The sequence below is a fragment of the Schistocerca americana genome, chromosome X (assembly GCF_021461395.2).
Source record: "Schistocerca americana isolate TAMUIC-IGC-003095 chromosome X, iqSchAmer2.1, whole genome shotgun sequence".
Classification (NCBI taxonomy): domain Eukaryota; kingdom Metazoa; phylum Arthropoda; class Insecta; order Orthoptera; family Acrididae; genus Schistocerca; species Schistocerca americana.
In genome coordinates this window covers 721726662-721748168 of record NC_060130.1, presented here as the reverse complement: position 1 = coordinate 721748168, position 21507 = coordinate 721726662, and positions in this window count along the sequence as shown.

Here is a 21507-nt window from a genome sequence, read left to right as displayed (position 1 = left end):
GCCTGAAGTCGTTCAATTTCGGCCATTTCTGGGGTAAGGAGTGCAGTAATCAAGTGGTTTACAATTGGTAAGTATGGTGCAAATATCTGAATCTGTTTGAATTTAAATGGGGTTGCAGTGTATAGGTCAAGCAAGCCGCAATGGAGAGGAGTAATGCAGGGGAAGTATGTTTTGTAACAAGTGTTTACCCCCACTGTGAATAGATACCTTTCTTATCTGCAAAGTGGTTGCGAGTAGCACTTGCGATTCATCAGGAATTCCTTCGCCATTCATTGTAACACACACACACACACACACACACACACACACACACACACACACACACATGAAATATCGTTCATCCTTCATCATTTAAAAATAAAGGTGTTCCATCAAAGAATTCCATTCTACAGTTTAGTTATGTACTAAAGTTGGTTGTAATCTTTGGAGGGGGGTAGGAGGGGGGGGGGGGGGTAGGTAGGGCAGGGGTAATAGTTTATGTCTGATTGCACTCAGGGGTAATGGTCTAAGAAAGCTGGTATAAAGCAGCTGCAGTCAGTTAGATAGATTAATGAGACAAAGAAATGTCTACTAGTCAAGTAAATGGTGATACCAGTTTTGCGCCAATATGTCAAATAATTAACGAAACACGGACAATAAAGTCATTTAAAAAGTTTAAGGTGGACACCCTCGCCTGCCCTCGTAGCAAGGCTGCTGTTAAGTATTAATAACTTTCATCACTGGACTGGTTCCTTGTTTTAAGCGAAATGAAATTAGATAGTAAAATAAGGAGTCAATAATGGGAAGCTACCGTCAGAACTAATAACATGTAATACGTAAAAAACAACTGTCTTGACGTCTTTCTTAACAGTGAAATAATAAAAATTCAGCTATTTTTACGTATGCAAGTTTTGTTGGTATCCAGAATTCGACCTGTAAGTTATAGCTACACTGTGTGGTCAAAAGTATCCGGACACCTGGCTGAAAATGACTTACAAGTTCGTGGCGCCCTCCATCGGTAATGTTGGAATTCAATATGGTGTTGGCCCACACATAACCTAGATGACAGCTTCCACACTCGCAGGCATACGTCCATTTAGGTGCTGGCAGGTTTCTTGGGGAATAGCAGCCCATTCTTCACGGAGTGCTGCACTGAGGTGAGGTACCGATGTCAGTCGGTGAGGACTGGCACGAAGTCGGGGTTCCAAAACATACCAAAGGGGTTCTATAGCATTCAGGTCAGGACTCTGTGCAGGCAAGTCCATTACAGGGATATTATTGTTATGTAACCAGTCCACCACAGGCCATGCATTATGAACAGGTGCTCGATCGTGTGGAAAGATGCAGTCGCCATCCCCGATTTGCTCTTCAAACCTGTGTGAATTCTTAAGGGACCAAACTGTTAAGGTCATCGGTCCCTAAGCCTACACACTACTTAACCTAACTTAAACTAAGTTACATTAATGACAACACACACACACACATACACACACACACACACACACACTCATGCCCGAGGGAGGACTCAACCTCCGATGGGGGTAAATTGCTCTTCAACAGTGAGAAGCAAGAAAGCGCTTACAACATCAGTGTACTCTTGTGCCGTGATAGTGCCACGCAAAACAAGAAGGGTTGCAAGCCCCCTCCATGAAAAACACGACCTCACCATAACACTACCTCCTCCAAATTCTACTGTTGGCACTACACACGCTGGCAGATGACGTTAACCGGGCATTCGCCATACCCACACCCTGCCATCGGATTGCCACATTGTGTACCATGGTTCGTCATTCCACACAACGTTTTTCCTCTGTTCAGTCGTCCAATGTTTACCCTCCTTACACCAAACGAGGCGTCGTTTGGCATTTACCGGCGCGATGTGCGGCTTACGGGCAGCCGCTCGACCATGAAGTCCAAATTTCCTCACCTGCTGCCTAACTGTCATAGTACTTGCAGTGGATCCTGATGCAGTTTGGAATACCTGAATAATGGTCTGTATAGACGTCTGCCTATTACACATTACGACCCTCTTCAACTGTCGGTGGTCTCTGTTACTCAGCAGATGAGGTCGGCCTGTACGCTTTTGTGCTGTACGCGTCCCTCCACGTCTCCACTTCACTATCACATCGGAAACAGTGGACCTATGGATGTCTATGAGTGTGGAAATCTCGAGGACAGACGTACGGTACAAGTGACACCCAATCACCTGACCACGTTCGAAGTCCGTGAGTTTTGTAGAGCGCCCCATTCTGCTCTCTGACTATATTTAATGACTCCTGAGGTCGCTGATATGGAGTACCTGACAGTAGGTGGCAGCACAATGCACATAATATAAAAAATGTATATTTTCGGGGTGTCCGGATACTTTTGATCACATAGTGTATAGTAAAAATAATGACAAGTGGCCAGTAATCTCTTTTAACAATGATTCTCATTCTGAAACAACAGAAGCACCTGGTATATACTTAATCAGACTTTTTTCATAATAAACCATGGAAACTATCAGGAACCGATACAACTAATTCCAATGTTCCGGAAATAGTCCTTACAGTGTTACTCTAAACAGACTACACCATTTAACAAAAAAGTGAAGCACTCAGAAGACATGTTCGGTTGTCGTTGTCACTTCGTACATCTATACACCATAGACGGATATATAAATGATTCGAGTTGCGATTCTCTTTAGAACTGATACCATAGTGCAGTATTGTTGTTCGTGTTTAGTGTTGTTACCTGACCTTGTTGGGTATATAACGGGCGTCAACAGCGTCAGATGTTGAGTGATCACTGTGAAGGACACGCAATAGTATCCGCGATAGTATCGTGGTACCATTTTTCAGTAGAGCAATACTTGTCAACTAATGGTACGTGTCTCTATGAACTGTCTACGTGATGTTTAGGTACTCCTATGGCCAGCAAGTTCTCCAGATCAGTCCCCGATTGAACATGTGTGGGACCAGCTAGGACGTTAACATATTCCCAGTTTCAGCGTCTAGGGTATCAGGGACCTGTTATAACAATTGTGGGCCAGTTTGACTCAGAAGATGGTATTACAGCTGTATGACACCCTTCCCAATCGAAGTGGGATACAGTGCGTGCATCCAGATTAGAGGAGATGCATCATCATACTTGTGAGTGAGTTCATACTGCGAAATTCTTTGTACAGTATGTGATCTAAACTATCAGGACACCCCCAAAAACATACGTTTTTCATATTTGGTACATGTGCTGCCACATACTGCCAGGTACTCCATATCAGTGACCTCAGTAGTCACTAGACATCGTCAGAGAGCAGAATGAGGAGCTCCGCGGAACTCACGGACTTCGAACATGGTCCGGTGACTGGGTGTCACTTGTATCATACGTCTGTATGCGAGATTTACACACTCCTAAGCATCCGTAGGTCCACTGTTTCCGATATGATAGTGAAGTGGAAACGTGAAGGGACGCGTACAGCACAAAAGCGTACAGGCCGACCTCATCTGTTGAGTAACAGAGACCACCGACAGTTGAAGAGGGTCGTAATGTGTAATAGGCAGACATCTATCCAGACCATCACACAGGAATTCCAAACTGCATCGATACCTCTCCTCAGCTCAGCCGTCCGTGAGAAATGGGCTGCCATTCCCCAAGAAACCTTCCAGCACCTAATTGAAGGTATGCCTGCGAGAGTGGAAGATGTCAGCAAGGCTAAGGGTGGGTCAGCACCATGTAGAATTCCTGCATTACCGATTCCTGCATTACCGACGAACTCGTAAGTCATTTTCAGCCAGGTGTCCGGATACTTTTGATCACATAGTGTATATTTGCCTCGATTTTGTACACACTGACATAACATCACTTACCCTCTCAAACAATGAAATGGCAATTAATTTTCTCTTCCAATTCTGGGTGCTTCATTTTTTTGTCAGGCAGTGAATTAGTGTAATCTTTGTGATAGTTTAGTAGTACGTGACTATTAGGAAACATTAATAGCAATGCTAAAAATTTCGTGTATAAATGTAAGGGAGTGGTGAAAAGTAATGCCTCAGAATTTTTTATTCTGTTCTCAGAGCCGATTGAGACAGTACGTGCCGTGGATATTACCTGGTCGACTTTCCCGCTTCGCTGACGCTAGTTGCTACAAGGCTCCGAATTGAAACGTGTAACATGGCGATATGTAACGTAACTTTGTCGGTATGTGAGAAACAGCGTACTGTAACCGACTTTCAAACTTCAGAGAACGTGCCTCGAATTTAAATCTACAGGAGAATGACAGCTGTATACGGTGATGACAGTAGCGACATCACTAATGAGCTACGATGGGTTGTCTCGTAATTAAGGAAGCGGTGGTGCTAACCTCAACGAGTGTGAGCGAGCTCGGGGCGGACGACCACGCACGGCAACCGAGGAGACTCATAGGAATCGTATTGATGAAGTCATCAAAGAAAATCGTCCTGATAACACAGACACAGCTCTCAAATAAGTGTGGCATATCACGAGAACATGTACAGGCCATTACTGCAGAAAGGCGGTACAGAAAACTGTGACCTCGGTGGGTGCTTCGAAAGCTCACTCCTGACATGAAATAGAGGATATTGGACATCTGTCCACAGTTTCTTTTGTGTTTTGAGTGTAAGGGGGATCGGTTCCTTAACAACTTTGTGACATGTAACGAAAGCTGGGTTCACCATTTTGACCAAGAAAACAAGAGAGCATCAATGGAGATCTGCCGCAAAGGAACACCAACGCCACAGAAGTTCAAGGCCACGCCATCAGTGGGCAAAGTCATGCTCAGAGGGGTATGGAATGGGCAAGCTGTGGTGTATTTGGAATTCGTGGCTGAAGGCACCACTGTAATTTCTGCAAGGTTCTACGAGATCGTGAGAAAACTGAAAACACGAATTCGTGGAGTTGGTCCACACATGGAGCACCCTCTCCTTGAGCATAACAATACCAGACGACACACAAGCCTTGCAACATTTGCAGAGGCCGTCTCCTAGGTTTCACTGTCATCTATCGTGTTCCGTACAATCCCGACTTGGCGCCATCCGATTTTTGTCTGTTTCCTAAATATAAAGAAAACCTTTGAGGATTTCGCTTTGCTAGTGATTTAGCGGTGCAAGCAGACGTGAGATTGTGGCTCCGGTAACAAAGTCAAACATTATACAGTGATGGCATCAGAAAACTGGTCTCGCCTTTGGAGTAATGTGTTCTTCACCAGGGTGGAAAAAAGGTTCAAATGGCTCTAAGCACTATGGGACTCAACTGCTGTGGTCATCAGTCCCCTAGAACTTAGAACTACTTAAACCTAACTAACCTAAGGACATCACACACATCCATGCCCGAGGCAGGATTCGCACCTGCGGCCGTAGCAGTCGCACGGTTCCGGACTGCGCGCCTAGAACCGCGAGACCACCGCGGCCGGCTCACCAGGGTGACTATTTTGAGAAATAAATATGTAAATATGAAGGATAAAGATGTAGAATGTTAATAAAGTTTGTTTTATTTAAAAAGCTTTAAGAGCTCTCACATAAAAATTCGGAAACATTACTTTTTAGCACGCCCTGGTATATGACCTCATCAACCTCTATCTCACTGTTAATGAAAGTGAGCATTTAGTCTGGTGCAGAAATTGTAATAGGATCACTGGGCAAATGCAGCAGGAGTTAAAAAGAGGTCCGTTGGAGGTTCCTTCAGATGAAAAGTAAAGTAGCGAAACACATTGCATGCATTTATGCAGAGTGCAGCGACTATTTGCAGTGCCTGTATTGTCCTTGAACAAGTCAATAAAATGTTCAAGTGTGTGTGAATTTCTAAGGGACCAAACTGCTGAGGTCATCGGTTCCTAGACTTACACAGTATTTAAACTAACTTATGCTAAGAACAACACACACACAGACACCCATGCCCGAGGGAGGACTCGAAACTCTGGCGGGAGGGGCCGCGCAGTCCGTGACAGGGCGTGTCTGACCACTCCGCGCAGCCGCGAACAACTTATCGGAGTCAAAAAGTTCTGCCAAAGTGTAAAACATTAATTGTGTTCATTGTGTGCCACCCTGTATAATCTGTTGTCTTAAGTGTACAAAAAGACTTTATTTCCTTCTACTAGAGTGAAATGCCACATGAACAAGGAAGTAATCAAGATGGTTCAAATGGCTCTAAGCACTATGGGCTTAACATCTGAGGTCATCAGTGCCCTAGACTTAGAACTACTTAAGCCTTACTAACCTAAGGACATCACACACATCCATGTCCGAGGCAGAATTCGAACCTGCGACCGCAACAGCAGCGTGGTTTTGAACTGAAGCGCCTAGAACCGCTCGGCCACAAGGGCCGCCAAGGAAGTTATCAAGGTTGAAAATAGGCCTGATAGGAGAAGAGAAGTAACAGCACATATCTTGACATGTTAACTAAACCTGATATTCGTGTCATACCTTCTTGCCTACACAAAAGGTTGTGTGTGGTTTATATAACGTGATTTTTGAGAATTCTAAGAATGTTCGGAGAGTAGAGCGTGACGTATTCGTATGAAACCGACAGTTGGTGTTTATACTTGTGAGTTCCATAAACTCTGACTATGTTATTTAGCCCGTGTAATTTTTTCCTCTTGAGTGTAGTATTTTTATATCATTTCTGTTATATGTCCATGTTCTAAAGTTGTATTTTCAGTCACGAACAGAGGCGTGTTACCTTATAGAAGAATATATTCATAATCTGTATCTCCACTACAAAATAAGCTCGGTTGGTGGCAATTGTTTGTTTCTCTAAACTGTGTCTTTTTGTCCAGTGGATATCATTGTATGTGATGTTTTAAATTTTATTTTCACTAGCACTTGTTGTAGGCTGCAAAATTTGTTTACCAGTATTCCCATGTGAATTCCTTATCTAATATAACATATCAATTTAGGTTCATTTATTTAAATTACTAAGGAGTTCCATTTTAGAGTGCTGTTTTCTAAAATTTATCCACAGTTGAAAAGCGTCTAGACTATTGTAGAGGAATTGGAAGCTATCTGTTGTTATGTTGGGCGAACTACAACGAGAAAAATACTTTAGATAACCAACGTATTAGATTGCTGCCCACCCTTACAGGTGCTACAGTTTAATGTTCTATCTGAAACACATGTCATTCCTGATGACTCATCACGTCGTTGAGAGGTGAAGACTAGATTAAAGATAGACTGAAAATTTTTGTGATCCGACCTGGATTCGATCCTCTGAACTCTCTGTTTGCAGGCACGCCCTCTGCTGCTACATCTTTTGGCCTGACATACTCGTAAACTACTGGTCAAGCTGCTTCAGTGCGACAGATATCTCCTGTTGAAAAGATTTCAACAACTCGTGCCACGTCAAAGCACTTACTGACGGAGAACATTCTGCCGCTCGTCAGCAGTTCGAGTGTAGAGCGTATAAAGGCAACCAGTACCGAAACTGTGACAAGGGAAGGGAATGATCCACGTGCACTCAGAATAAATATCTGTGGAACACATTCAGTATGTTGAAAGACAGTTCTGGTTGCAAATGTATGTACGGGTTGCACCCAGTTTCAGACTATAGCCCATGTTAAAAGAAACGATGAGTTTCATCTGGGCTCTGAGGACATATTCGTTTCATTCTTGTTACTCAGAGAAGGTAAAAAAATTGCCGTGTACACAGTGTTTAACAATCAGTAGCATTGACCATAGCAATGATCGTGTCATGTCCACAGCACTATAGCTATAAAACAAAACATAAATTCATATACAGTCAGATGTTAGCGTACTTTTGCTAAAATGCAACTATTTCCGAGGACTGTTAAAGACATTTTAGAGAATTTCCCACGAACAACAGGTACCTGATGTACAAAACTGGCCTCACTATTTGTCGATGATAGTCACATTACTTTTGAACGTTGCCATTTGCTAACACTGTTGCCAGTGGAGATGACGACTGTATAGATTTCACATAAGATGACCAAGAGATCTGAGAGATCTCGTACTTACCTCTCCTCGTAATTATTTTACCTCGAGCTCATATGCTTTTGCGGTTCTTCAGATTTCACCAACCAGAGTGTAAGGTGCAGGGGGTTCTCTACGAGCCCCTTAGGGAAGCCAACTGGGACGTGAACCTCTGCAATGTTGCTTAACGCCGGTCTCCACGCTCACTGATCTAAATAAGGGGGCTACGTTCAATTTAATTTAATCGTATGGCTAGAGCCCCGCGTCTGGAAGACCGTTCACCGGGTGCCGATCTTTCATTTTGACGCCACTTCGGCGACCTGCAGTCGATGAGGATGATAAGATGATGATGAGGACAGCACAAGACCCAGTCCCTGGGCGGAGAAAATTTCCCGACCCAACCGGGAATCGAACCCGGGCCTAGAGGATTGACAATTCGTCACGCTCACCATTCAGCTACCGGGGGCGGACAAGGGGGCTGCGTTGACGAACTCTCGTAACATTCTCCACTCACGCACACAACCTAAAATCTATCAGAGTCAAAACTTTTAAAAAATACTAGGCAGCACACGGTTTTTCAATTTGTTATGCAGTTATAAATAACTCACTTAAATCAATGTACACTGAATACCCAAAGAAACTGGTACAACTGCCTAATAACGTGTAGGGAATCCGCGAGCACGCAGAAGAGCCGCTACACGACGCGACATGGACTCGAGTAATGTCTGAAGTAGTGCTGGAGGGAGTTGACACCATGAATCCTGAAGGGCTGTCCATAGATCCGTAAGAGTAAGAGGGGGTAAGACCTCATCTGAACTACACGTTGCAAGGTATCGCAGATATGTTCATTGTTGTTCATGTCTGGCGAGTTTGATGACCAGGGGAAGTGTTTCAACTCTGAAGAGTGTTCCTGGAGCCACTCTGTAGATATTCAGACGTGTGGGGTGTCGCATTGTCCTGCTGGAATTTCCCAAGTCCGTCTGAATGCACAATCGACATGAATGGATGCAGGAGATCAGACGGGATGTTTACGTAGGTTTCACCTGTCAGAGTCGCATCTAGACGTATCAGTGGTCCAATATCACTCTAACTGCACACGCCCCACACATTTACAGAGCCTCCACAAGCTTCAACAGTCCCCTGCTGACATGCAGGGTCCTAGGGATTCATGAGATTGTCCCCATACCCGTATACGTCCATCCATTCGATACAATTTGAAGTGAGACTCGTCCGATCAGGCAACATGTCTCCAGTCATTGACAGTCCAGTGTCGGTGTTGACGGGCCCAGGCGAGGAGCAAAGGTTTGTGTCGTGCAGTCATCAAGGGTACACGAGTAGTCCTTCAGCTCCGTAAGTCCATATCGATGATGTTTCGGTGAATAGTTCGCACGCTGACACTTGTTGATGGCCCATCATTTAAATCTGCAGCAATTTATGGAAGGGCTGCACTTCTGTCACGTTGAACGATTCTCTTCAGTCGTCGTTGGTCTCGCTCTTGCAGGATCTTTTTCTGGCCGCAGCGATATCGGAGCTTTGATGTTTTATGAGATTCCTGATATTCACGGTACACTCATGAAACGGTCATACGGGAAAATCCTGACTTCATTGTTACCTCGGAGATGCTATGTCCCATCGCTAGTGCGCCGACTATAACATTATGTTCAGAGTCATTGAAATCTTGATAACCTACCATTATAGCAGCGCCGAATTCTGCCTGTTTACGTATCTCTGTATTTGAATACGCATGCCTATACCAGTTCCTTTGTCGCTTCAGTGTATGATTATTAGCTACCGACTGAGCGTGTTGTTTTCTACTATTTTCTTGAAGAGTCTAATTAAATACGTTCTACTGACTCATCCAGAATTAACAGCAAGGCTTTGCGATGCTTTCAGTGTGTTTACTTTCTTTGTTTCTTCCTTTGATAACAGATACCACTTCTAAAACTACTAGGTTCTGCCATGTATTTGCAGTCACAGAATTAAGCGAATGAACTCTTACACTAGTAACGACGAACAACACAGTGCTGCAAGTAGAAATGTGTTCCATGTATTATTCGCAGAACACAATTTCGAAATGAGGCTGCAACCTCTGAAGCAACGGTTCACTTTGCCAGAACCAATGAGAGTAACGAGTTTTGGCTGGTAACCAAGTAATACATCTGGCGGGAAGACAGCACAGAACAGGAAGCAGCATTAGCTGCAGTCTAGCGGGAAACTGGAGCGCGCCGAATTGATATACGGTTTGTCGCCTCCGCCTCCGGGACAGCGCGAAAATTACAGGCGTCCTCCGCGACTTTCCCATCCGGGCGAACCACGCCTCCGACCTAACTCAATCCGGAATTTGAGCTTCTGGTCAGATGAAAGTATGGGCCGACTTAATGGGACCCAGTCGTGTTAGAAAAACTGAATGACACAGTTTTAATGTCCTCCAGTAGGAAAGAAATATTTCCAGTGAAGTGGACAGGTTGCCCTAGTATTCTGGAAGCACGTAATTTTATCAGCTCGTGCTTTGAAAAAGAAAATTTAAGTTTAACGTGCTGTCGACTTCGAGGCTATTAGAGAAGGAGCACAAGCCGAAAGAGCATAATGATATGGCAGGAAATAGTCTATGTATTTTCTAAAGGAGCCATCCTGAATTCGCATTAGCTACTTGACACATGCTTATCTGAGAATGAGTACATCATTTCACCATTTTCAAGAGCATAGAATATTTTGAGTCATTCAGCAGGTACGAGTTCATGAGCCACAAACTTATTTTTTTCAGTATCAGATCCATATAAGCATGTGCAGTCATTCAACTACACCAAACCAGAATGAATTCTTGTTTAATACTAACAAGAATCCACTATGTATATTCATAGAACTTGTAGGCTACTTTAGCGGAATGCATAAATTATAGATTGGGTTGTCCTAATGGTTAATATCTGTAATGTTTAATCGGATTCTGATGAAGACATAAAACTTACGATACCGGAAAAACAGTAGTGGCCCGACTGAGTTACCTTTCTGAAAGACGACTTTTTGTCACTCTCTTAATCATACATTCAAACGTACTTGTGTTCGCCCTTACCTCTAAACACACACGAATAAATGTAAATGTGGATTATAAAATCTATGTTTTAAGCTCACTGTGGTATCTATCAGGTATAGTTTAAAATTTCATTAGCAGGTTAAATGTTTGAAGTTCTGTGAAAGCGAGCAGTCCACTTCCGCTTCATAGATTGATACGTGGGAAAAACGCTGAATAAGTTTATGGTCATTTACATTTAATGGCATTGCGTATCCTGGAATACTGAAAAGTGGTTAAAGATGATTGATTGTCTGTATACTGGTGTAAGTTTTGACACGCTGCAAATGATTCAGGGAATCTGGAACCAAAAGTAGGCAGTTGTCTATTGAGTAGGTACTAAAACATTTCGACTCTATGATCAGTTACGAATACGTTTGTAGAATTTGATTTCCGGCGAGGAGTAGTGTAATAAACGGAGCTTTTTCTTCTATAAGGGTCTATCAAAATGTTTCCGTCTGAGGGCGTTTGCAACTGTGTGGTTATTTGTGTTTCGTCCTACGGAAACAGTTCCGCTCACGTTGCAATGATATATTTTTATGCTGTCCGGTTCACACGCCAAAAGCTATAGTAGAACCAGTGGCATTATACGAATCCAACGGGTGCAAAAAATGTTTTCAGTATGAGGTTAACTGAAAGAGTAATTGAAAAGTAGATTGATAGTAAAATCTTCAATATATTGTGACTTATTTGATTCAAAACACCACCAAGCCCGTGCTAATCTTAAGTTGCAGTTTCGTCATTCACATGCAGTCACACTCCCTCTTAATATCCAGCTTATGGTAAATAACTAAATCCGGTAGCAAAGGGATTACCAAACGGATTGCTTGTAACTGAATAGTCGCTCAAATATTATACAATTTGACCGCAACGGCCGGCCGTTGTGGCCGAGCGGTTCTAGGCGCTTCAGTCTGGAACCGTGCGACCGCTACGGTCGCCGGTTCGAATGCTGCCTCGGGCATGGATGTGTGTGATGTCCTTAGGTTAGTTAGGTTTAAGTAGTTCTAAGTTCTAGGGGACTGATGACCTCAGATGTTAAGTCCCATAGTGCTCAGAGCCATTTGAACCATTTTGACCGCAACGAATGTTGCTCCTTGTGTAACACACCCTGTGGATTTTTGGCACTCAAAAGTCACAGTTTGCATATTAAAAGTCGGAGTCTTACCTGCTGGTCTTTCTCACACTTTCAGATCCACTTTGGTATTCCACGGTAGAATTTTAATCATAACTCTGCAAAACTATCACACAGTTTCATGCTCCTTGTATCCGAATCTCAGTATGATGACGGCAGATCTCCGAATTGCACTTAGGGTTCATACGCCAATTCTCTCAGACGACAAAATACGCGCGAACGTACTGTCCTCTGATTAGTTGATATACATCGTAAACAATCCAGTAATAATATTAAACTGCGCAATCCCGCTCTTTCACTTTTGATCATAATTCCATAACATTTGTGATAATTTATTAAAAGAACAATTTTATAATGTCCACAAACATCAAAATAACTCCCTCTTTAAATAATAAAATTACCGTAAAATATATCTTGATTTCCCAGTCTCACAAACTGGATAGTTGCACTCAGGGGAAATTTCAGAGTATGACTGGCTCTCTCAGTACACAGTGCTCACGCTAACGTATATTCAGTCAGTACACTTAACAATGTACATTTATTTAATACTTCACATTCACACAATCATCAACACTAATAAGTAAAAAATTGAGGAATAATTAATGAAAGTTGTAATAAATACGAATTAATTTTAATCCATATTTTGCAGCTGCATACGTCACTATATTCAATACACCGGAAGTACCAATTAAAAATCGCCTTCAGTCACAAATTTTCTTGTGTTATTAAATAGGCGATGCATTTCAGACCCTGTGGGTCCATCGTCAGATGTAACTAGTTGTAATACGTGATTTGTTTTTGTTATTGAATGAGGTAAAATGCATATTCCTGTCTGAAATGCATCGTGTATTTAATAGAAAATTTGTGACTTAAGGCGTATTTAAATTCATACTTCCAGTGCAATAAATAGTTTTGTTTCCTGTCTCTTACTTACATACACACGGTACAAGGCGCTACCCCTCACACTGCTGCACGACTCCGATGCGGGTATACAGTGTGCCTCTCCTGTGGGTCGTCAGGTGCATTTTCTCTGGTGTTTCGGCAGATATTTGCAATTTCGCTTTTGCAGCGTGTAACTGAAGTCAGCCCAAACAAATCCTGCTTATCATGTCTTTCATACGACGCCCATTGTCGATGGGAAGCGTCGGTTTGTTTCCCATTAGAAACAAAATTATTTTTAAATCGCAATCTTATATGCCAATGCAACAGGGTGATCCAAAATTAGTTCAGCACGTTATTTGTTTTATCGATTTGTATTAACAGGAACAGTAAGATGTGAAGAATAATCAGTACTCCAGCAGCGATTAAGCAGCGTTTCAGCATGGCGGCAGGGCGATGTTGTCCCTGCTGGAGTACTGGGTATTAATCCCGTTTTACTGTTCCTGTTAATCTACATTGCTAAAATGACTCTCGCACTAGGCTAATCTGAGGCCACTCTCTCGAATGAGCAAGTAAAATCCCACTTTAAAAATCATTTTGTTTGTAACGGCAAACAAATCGCCACTTCCCATCGACGCTGGGCTCTGCATGAAAGACGTTTTAATATTTTTGTGGGATCTGAAATTTAAAAACCTCTCTCACACCATCCTGATTTAGCTTCACTGATCAGGATAGTAAAAAACATGCGTATATTAAGGGAATTTTCATTCACAAAGCAGGTTTACCACATTCACACAGTTCAATACTGTTCTATCCTGATTAAATTGAGCTTAACTTAAATTCCATAAGGCAGTGAAGCAATTTCGAAGTCTCGGTGCTACGAAAATTGTCAGTCGATCTCCTGAAAACATTTATAATAATTATTAACTTTCGGTGATCACATGGGGAAGACCGGAGATCTGCTGGTAAGACCGTGTTAGCCCATTTATTGAAAGTAATAAACTGGTTATCGTGAGCGTACAAAACGGCAGGTTCGTACAGTGTAAATCAGACGTTCCCCACTTATCCCGTGCAACACAGCGTAGTAAGCAGACACTGTCAATAATAATCAGTTAAATAATACGCGAACACACTTACTTTAGTTTAGTTCATGTATTAAATTCCTTATCATACAGAATCTCATCAAGATGTCGACTAGCTCAACAATACATACATATACATCTTCGTTCTTTCACGGCTAATCGGCAAGATCTGAATCATTCTTTTCATAAGAAAAAACATCGATAGCAGAGAAGCTATTCCATGGAGTAAATACACGCTCCAAGGAATAATAGGGCTTGAAACTACTTTGCATTGATAATCATCGTATATTAAAGTTTAGGAATCGGTAAGATAAGAAGAGATATTTCGAGATATGTACTGAGTTATTTAATTTATAAAATTTCTGAAAATACCGCGGAGAGACCGCTGCAAGAGACATTACAACGTGACGGGCAGTATTTGTTTGGGATGACTCCAGCTACACGGAGAAAAAATGAAATTGCAAGTATCTGCCGAAACACTAGAGAAAATGCGTCTGGCGACTCTTAGGAGAAACGTTCTGTACAAGCACCGACATGTAGGCAGAGGATTGATGTGGCATTCGTGACTTCCCGAAGTGCGTTCAGTAAATGCGGAAACATGAACTATGGTGACGTTGTTGCCAAATGGGTGCAAACATGACCTACGTGCGGTTATTCTTTTCTTGGCTGCTGAAGGTCAAACACCAGTAGATGTCCATCGGAGAATGTGTATGGGGCAGCATGTCTACTGAAAACCACCGCTGTTGAATGGTGCGCCAAAAAGTGCTGCTGCTTCATGAAACGCAGAAGTTACGCCAATGAAAGTGGGAGATACCCAAGTACCCGCCCCATATCTCCACCGGCGATTATCTCGCCTTCGATCCCTTGAAAAAGGGAAGATGTACAGCTGGCAGTTACTGACTTCTTCACGCAGCAAGACTCGATGTTTTGCCAGTCGGTTGTCTTCAACCTGGTGAGTCGGTGGAATGGTTGCCTCACTGCTCACGGTGATATTGCCTGGCTGGCGTACTGATTTTAGATTGTGCGGCCTTCTAACGCGAACTACTTGATCGCCCCTTATAATATTTTTCTGTGTACTACACCGCTCTGCTAATAAAGGAAGTAGCATAACATATTAACAACTCAGTGGAAATGCTTCAGAGTGTGGGAGAATGTTGTCAAAGGTCTCCCAGTTGTTCACAGAAAGCTAGACGTTGCATGGCTTGAGGTCAGCGTGACAATGTGGCTGGGAGACACCATTTGGATGACTTCACACGGCAAACTGGAAGAACGATGAAGTGCTGTAAGTGTAGCCCAGGAGTTTGGTATTGCTTGCAGCAGCGTTTCAGGTGCATTACAACCACACTCATTGCTCCCCGAATGATAGGAGGTGATCGACCATGGTCAACTGAAGTCGCAGATAACAGCTAGATTGTGCAACAGGCAAGAAGAGAACCACGTCAAACAATGAGTGCGATTGTAGTGAGACGACGACTGCAAGTGGATTATCTCTTTCCCCGACGACCATTAAGTTCTATTCCTTAGGCATCCACACATCGGCCGCACCGTTTGCTACGGCTCCAAAAACATAGTGTCATGACCAACAAGGCGTGGGGTTGGGAGCTCTTCCCGTATGACTGTGGATTCAGTCTTAGTAGTGATTCTGAGCGTACCCTCATATAATTAGAGGTGGGAACACACCATGTATCCACGAACATGGTCGAAAACTATCATTTTGCCAGTCCAGAAAATGAGAGTTTTTCCAGTCCAGATATTGTGTGGGGAGGCATAATGTTGCATGGGCATACTGACCTCCAAATCTTTGAACACGGTACACTCACCGGTCAGTATTATTGTAACACTGCAGTCCTTCCCCATGTGCAGAGTTTCATGGCTGCATTCGGACTTGACTCCATGTTTATGGATGATAATACCCGACAGCACCGAACAGTGCAGTTGGAGGAGCTCTTGGTACGAGAGATTTTTCGGCGAAAGAGCTGGTCTGTCCGATTCCCCGACTTACCGACTTAAATCTTATCGAGCACGTTTGGGATGCGTTGAGGGGACGTACTGCAGCACGTCCACATACACCAACCGCCATCCAGCAGTTGTCAATCGCGCTGGTGGAGGAATGGAACGCCCCACCATAAGAACTCCTTACCAACCTTGCGTCCAGAATGGGAGAACACTGCAACGCATGCCTATCCATTCGTGCTGATCACATACCCTATTAAGAATTAAATCCCCACTTTTTTACTTTGACCGCAACGGACGGCCGTTGTGGCCGAGCGGTTCTAGGCGCTTCAGTCTGGAACCGTGCGACCGCTACGGTCGCAGGTTCGAATCCTACCTCGGACATGGATGTGTGTGATGTCCTTAGGTTAGTTAGGTTTAAGTAGTTCTAAGTTCTAGGGGACTGATGACCTTAGAAGGTAAGTCCCATAGTGCTCAGAGCCATTTTTTTTCTAGGGGACCGTTGACCTCAGAAGTTAAGTCCCATATTGCTCAGAGCCATTTGAACCATTTTTTTGTTAAGTCCCGTGGTCCTTAGAGCCATTTGAACCATTTGAAAACGCTTGAAGAACGGTAAAATCACGAGAAGGTAACAAGGTGTTGGACATCCACACCTCATCACGCAACGTAGAGATCAGAGGCTTGCCCGCTCTGTGGAGTAAGATAGGCGGCGATCTGTAGCAGACATGACGACCCTGTGCCGTACTGGTGCAGGCAGAAGTGTTCCAGAGCACACCGTTCAGAGCTCATTGCTCAACATTGTACTCCACAGCCGACGACCCCTGCTTGTTCCTATGTTCAGCCAACGACATCTTTATGTTCGTGCAGTAGGCTTCGGATCTTCGACAGTGGACAATGAATCCATGGAAACGTGTCGTCAGGTCGATGGTCATCTCCGGATATGTCGTCATCCAGGCGATGACCTGTGACAATAATCGAAGGCACCATGACAGCTATGAATTAAATGAACATCATTGCGGACCAGCTGCATTCCACCAGGCTTGTCGTCTTCCTCGTCAGCAGTGGTATCTTCCCACAAGACAACTGTGCATTTCACAAGACCAGAATAGTGCTACAGTGGCTTGAGGACCATGACAGTGAACTCATGTGGATGTCTTAAGCATCAAATTCTCCAGATCTGGGTCTAATGGAAAACATCTGGTACGCTAACGGGTACCAGCGTCGAGCCAACAAGCCACTGGCCCATAATTTAGCGGAATTACGTGCCCTGGGAGTAGACACATGGTACACGTACATCCGAAAACCTACCAAGGACTTGCCGAAGCCATGTCACGCACAATCGTTCTTATATTGCGTACCAAAACTAGATACACGCACAATATTAAGGAGGTGGTTATAATGTTTTGGTTACTCAACTGGACTCCCGTGAGATCTGTGATAGTAATCTAAGGCACCGCAACATTATGGGATTTAATCTCTCTCTCTCTCTCTCTCTCTCTCTCTCTCTCTCTCTCTCTCTCTCTCTTTCCCTCTTTCTCTCCCTCCCTCCCTCTCCCTCTCTTTCCATCTCATCCCCTCCTTCCCTCTTCACCCATCAGGGAAAAAGATTGGCATGCAGAATGTCAACACTAATTAGAGTGGAGCGTATGTTTCTCCGATACGTCTCGAATGACTACAGCTCAGGCAGATATTCGTTAGCGAATGCAGAGACGAAGGAACTCCAGGGCACGACGTTTTCTGTTTCATTTTATTCCATAATTTCTACAAAATATTCCGTCTTTACTTGACCTATGGACGACCTTAAGAGGCTCCCATACCCGAAGAGCAATAATTAATGATCAAGTGAACAAAATGTTCAATATACTTAACAGAATATAGGAAAACCTGCCACCGTGATCTTTTTAGGCACTGATCTAGCAAATAATGCGACTGAGACAGCCTGAGAGTGAGGTACGGAAACTGTGGTTTGCGTGGAGAACTCATATCCTCCAACTTTAAGAACTCACATCCTCGGAAATACTCAAACGTAGGTAACCGATGAAGAATAGAGCTACTGCTATCTCATCTGTTGTCAAATGGTCTGCGATGTTCACTCAATGTAGAGGTTCATACACCTATTAACATTAAAACTGTGTTACATTTATACTAACAATAATTACAGAATATGTACGAGTTTAGACCAACTAAATTTAAATTATCATTACAAGTGTACCAAATTGCATAATTTTCTACTGATAGAAAACACTTTATATTCTGGGCAACCACAGCTGTGAAAATACAACTTGAGAAGTGAAGAACCGCAGCATCTGTTAAGTGATCCTTAAAAAAAACGACCGGTTTCTCAGATTATAGCTGCAACCTCAGAAATAAATAATCGGTTTATATAGAATCCAGACCGAGATTAAATGGACGACCCAACAAATCAAAATAAAACCTTCGGACTGCAGCTGCTTCGAAGGACGTTTTATTTTGATTTGACTGAGAAAGTTGGGTCTGGATTTTTTGTGAATTGGTTACTTATACCTGAGGCTGAAGCTATAAGCTGCGAAATCGATCGTTTTAATAAGGGATCATTTAACAGCTGTTGTGATCTTCATTCAACAAGGTCTGTATCTGTAGAGGCTATTAAAAAACAGCGCTGTAATGGCATAACAAGCTCTAGATCTTTAGAGTCTAGAACAGCTTAGAAATTGAAAGAACCTGCTGGTCAGCTGTAAGATTCGATGTATGCTCCTAAGTCACAACCGCCAGCGAGCTGCCATGAGACACTATATCCATATATCAGCCTATTCCCTGTTCCCTCTTATCTCCCGCTGTCCTTTAATTAAATTAAGAATACATTTGTTACCAGAATTTGAAACATAGTTATTATCTCCATAAGAAAGTAATATCAACACATACACAAAAGCAGATTGTCTTCAAATGATCTACACTACTGGCCATTAAAATTGCTACACCACGAAGATGACGTGCAACAGACGCGAAATTTAATCGACAGGAAGAATATGCTATGATATGCAAATGATTAGCTTTTCAGAGCATTAACACAACGTTGGCGCTGATGGTGACACCTACAACGTGCTGACATGAGGAAAGTTTCCAACCGATTTCTCATACACAAACAGTAGTTGACCAGCGTTGCCTGGTGAAACGTTGTTGTGATGCCTCGTGTAAAGAGGAGAAATGCGTACCATCAAGTTTCCGACTTTGATAATGGTCGGATTGTAGCCTATCGCGATTGCGGTTTATCGTATCGCGACATTGCTGCTCGCGTTGGTCGAGATCCAATGACTGTTAGCAGACTATGGAATCGGTGGGTTCAGGAGGGTAATACGGAACGCCGTGCTGGATCCCAACGGCCTCGTATCACTAGCAGTCGAGATGACAGGCATCCTATCCTCATGGCTGTAACGGATCGTGCAGCCACGTCTCGATCCCCGAGTCAGCAGATGGGGGCGTTTGCAAGACAACAACAATCTGCACGAACAGTTCGACGACGTTTACAACAGCATGCACTATCAGCTCGGAGGCCATGGCTGCGGTTACCCTTGACGCTGCATCACAGACAGGAGCGCCTGCGATGGTGAACTCAACGACGAACCTGGTTGCACGAGTGGCAAAACGTCATTTTTTCGGATGAATCCAGATTCTGTTTACAGCATCATGATGGTCACATCGGTGTTTGGCGATATCGCGGTGAACGCACATTGGAAGCGTGTATTCGTCATCGTCATACTGGCATATCACCCGATGTGATGGTATGGGGTGTCATTGGTTACGCGTCTCGGTCACGTCTTGTTCGCATTGACGTCACTTTGAACAGTGGACGTTACATTTCAGATGCGTTACGACCCGTGGCCCTACCCTCCATTCGGTCCTTGCGAAACCCTACATTTCAGCAGGATAATGCACGACCGCATGTTGCAGGTCCTGTACGGGCGTTTCTGGATACAGAAAATGGCCTCTCACCAATTGAAAACGTCTGGTCAATGGTGGCCGCACAACTGGCTCGTCACAATACGCCAGTCACTACTCTCGATTAACTGTGGTATCGTGCTGAAGCTGCATGGGCAGCTGTACCTGTACACACCATCCAAGCTCTGTTTGACTCAATGCCCACGCGTATCAAGTCCGTTATTACGGCCAGAAGTGGTTATTCTGGGTACTGATTTCTCAGAATCTATGCACCCATATTGCGTGATAATGTAATCACATGTCAGTTCTAGTATAATATACACTCCTGGAAATGGAAAAAAGAACACATTGACACCGGTGTGTCAGACCCACCATACTTGCTCCGGACACTGCGAGAGGGCTGTACAAGCAATGATCACACGCACGGCACAGCGGACACACCAGGAACCGCGGTGTTGGCCGTCGAATGGCGCTAGCTGCGCAGCATTTGTGCACCGCCGCCGTCAGTGTCAGCCAGTTTGCCGTGGCATACGGAGCTCCATCGCAGTCTTTAACACTGGTAGCATGCCGCGACAGCGTGGACGTGAACCGTATGTGCAGTTGACGGACTTTGAGCGAGGGCGTATAGTGGGCATGCGGGAGGCCGGGTGGACGTACCGCCGAATTGCTCAACACGTGGGGCGTGAGGTCTCCACAGTACATCGATGTTGTCGCCAGTGGTTGGCGGAAGGTGCACGTGCCCGTCGACCTGGGACCGGACCGCAGCGACGCACGGATGCACGCCAAGACCGTAGGATCCTACGCAGTGCCGTAGGGGACCGCACCGCCACTTCCCAGCAAATTAGGGACACTGTTGCTCCTGAGGTATCGGCGAGGACCATTCGCAACCGTCTCCATGAAGCTGGGCTACGGTCCCGCACACCGTTAGGCCGTCTTCCGCTCACGCCCCAACATCGTGCAGCCCGCCTCCAGTGGTGTCGCGACAGGCGTGAATGGAGGGACGAATGGAGACGTGTCGTCTTCAGCGATGAGAGTCGCTTCTGCCTTGGTGCCAATGATGGTCGTATGCGTGTTTGGCGCCGTGCAGGTGAGCGCCACAATCAGGACTGCATACGACCGAGGCACACAGGGCCAACAATCGGCATCGAGGTGTGGGGAGCGATCTCCTACACTGGCCGTACACCACTGGTGATCGTCGAGGGGACACTGCACGGTACATCCAAACCGTCATCGAACCCATCGTTCTACCATTCCTAGACCGGCAAGGGAACTTGCTGTTCCAACAGGACAATGCACGTCCGCATGTATCCCGTGCCACCCAACGTGCTCTAGAAGGTGTAAGTCAACTACCCTGGCCAGCAAGATCTCCGGATCTGTCCCCCATTGAGCATGTTTGGGACTGGATGAAGTGTCGTCTCACGCGGTCTGCACGTCCAGCACGAACGCTGGTCCAACTGAGGCGCCAGGTGGAAATGGCATGGCAAGCCGTTCCACAGGACTACATCCAGCATCTCTACGATCGTCTCCATGGGAGAATAGCAGCCTGCATTGCTGCGAAAGGTGGATATACACTGTACTAGT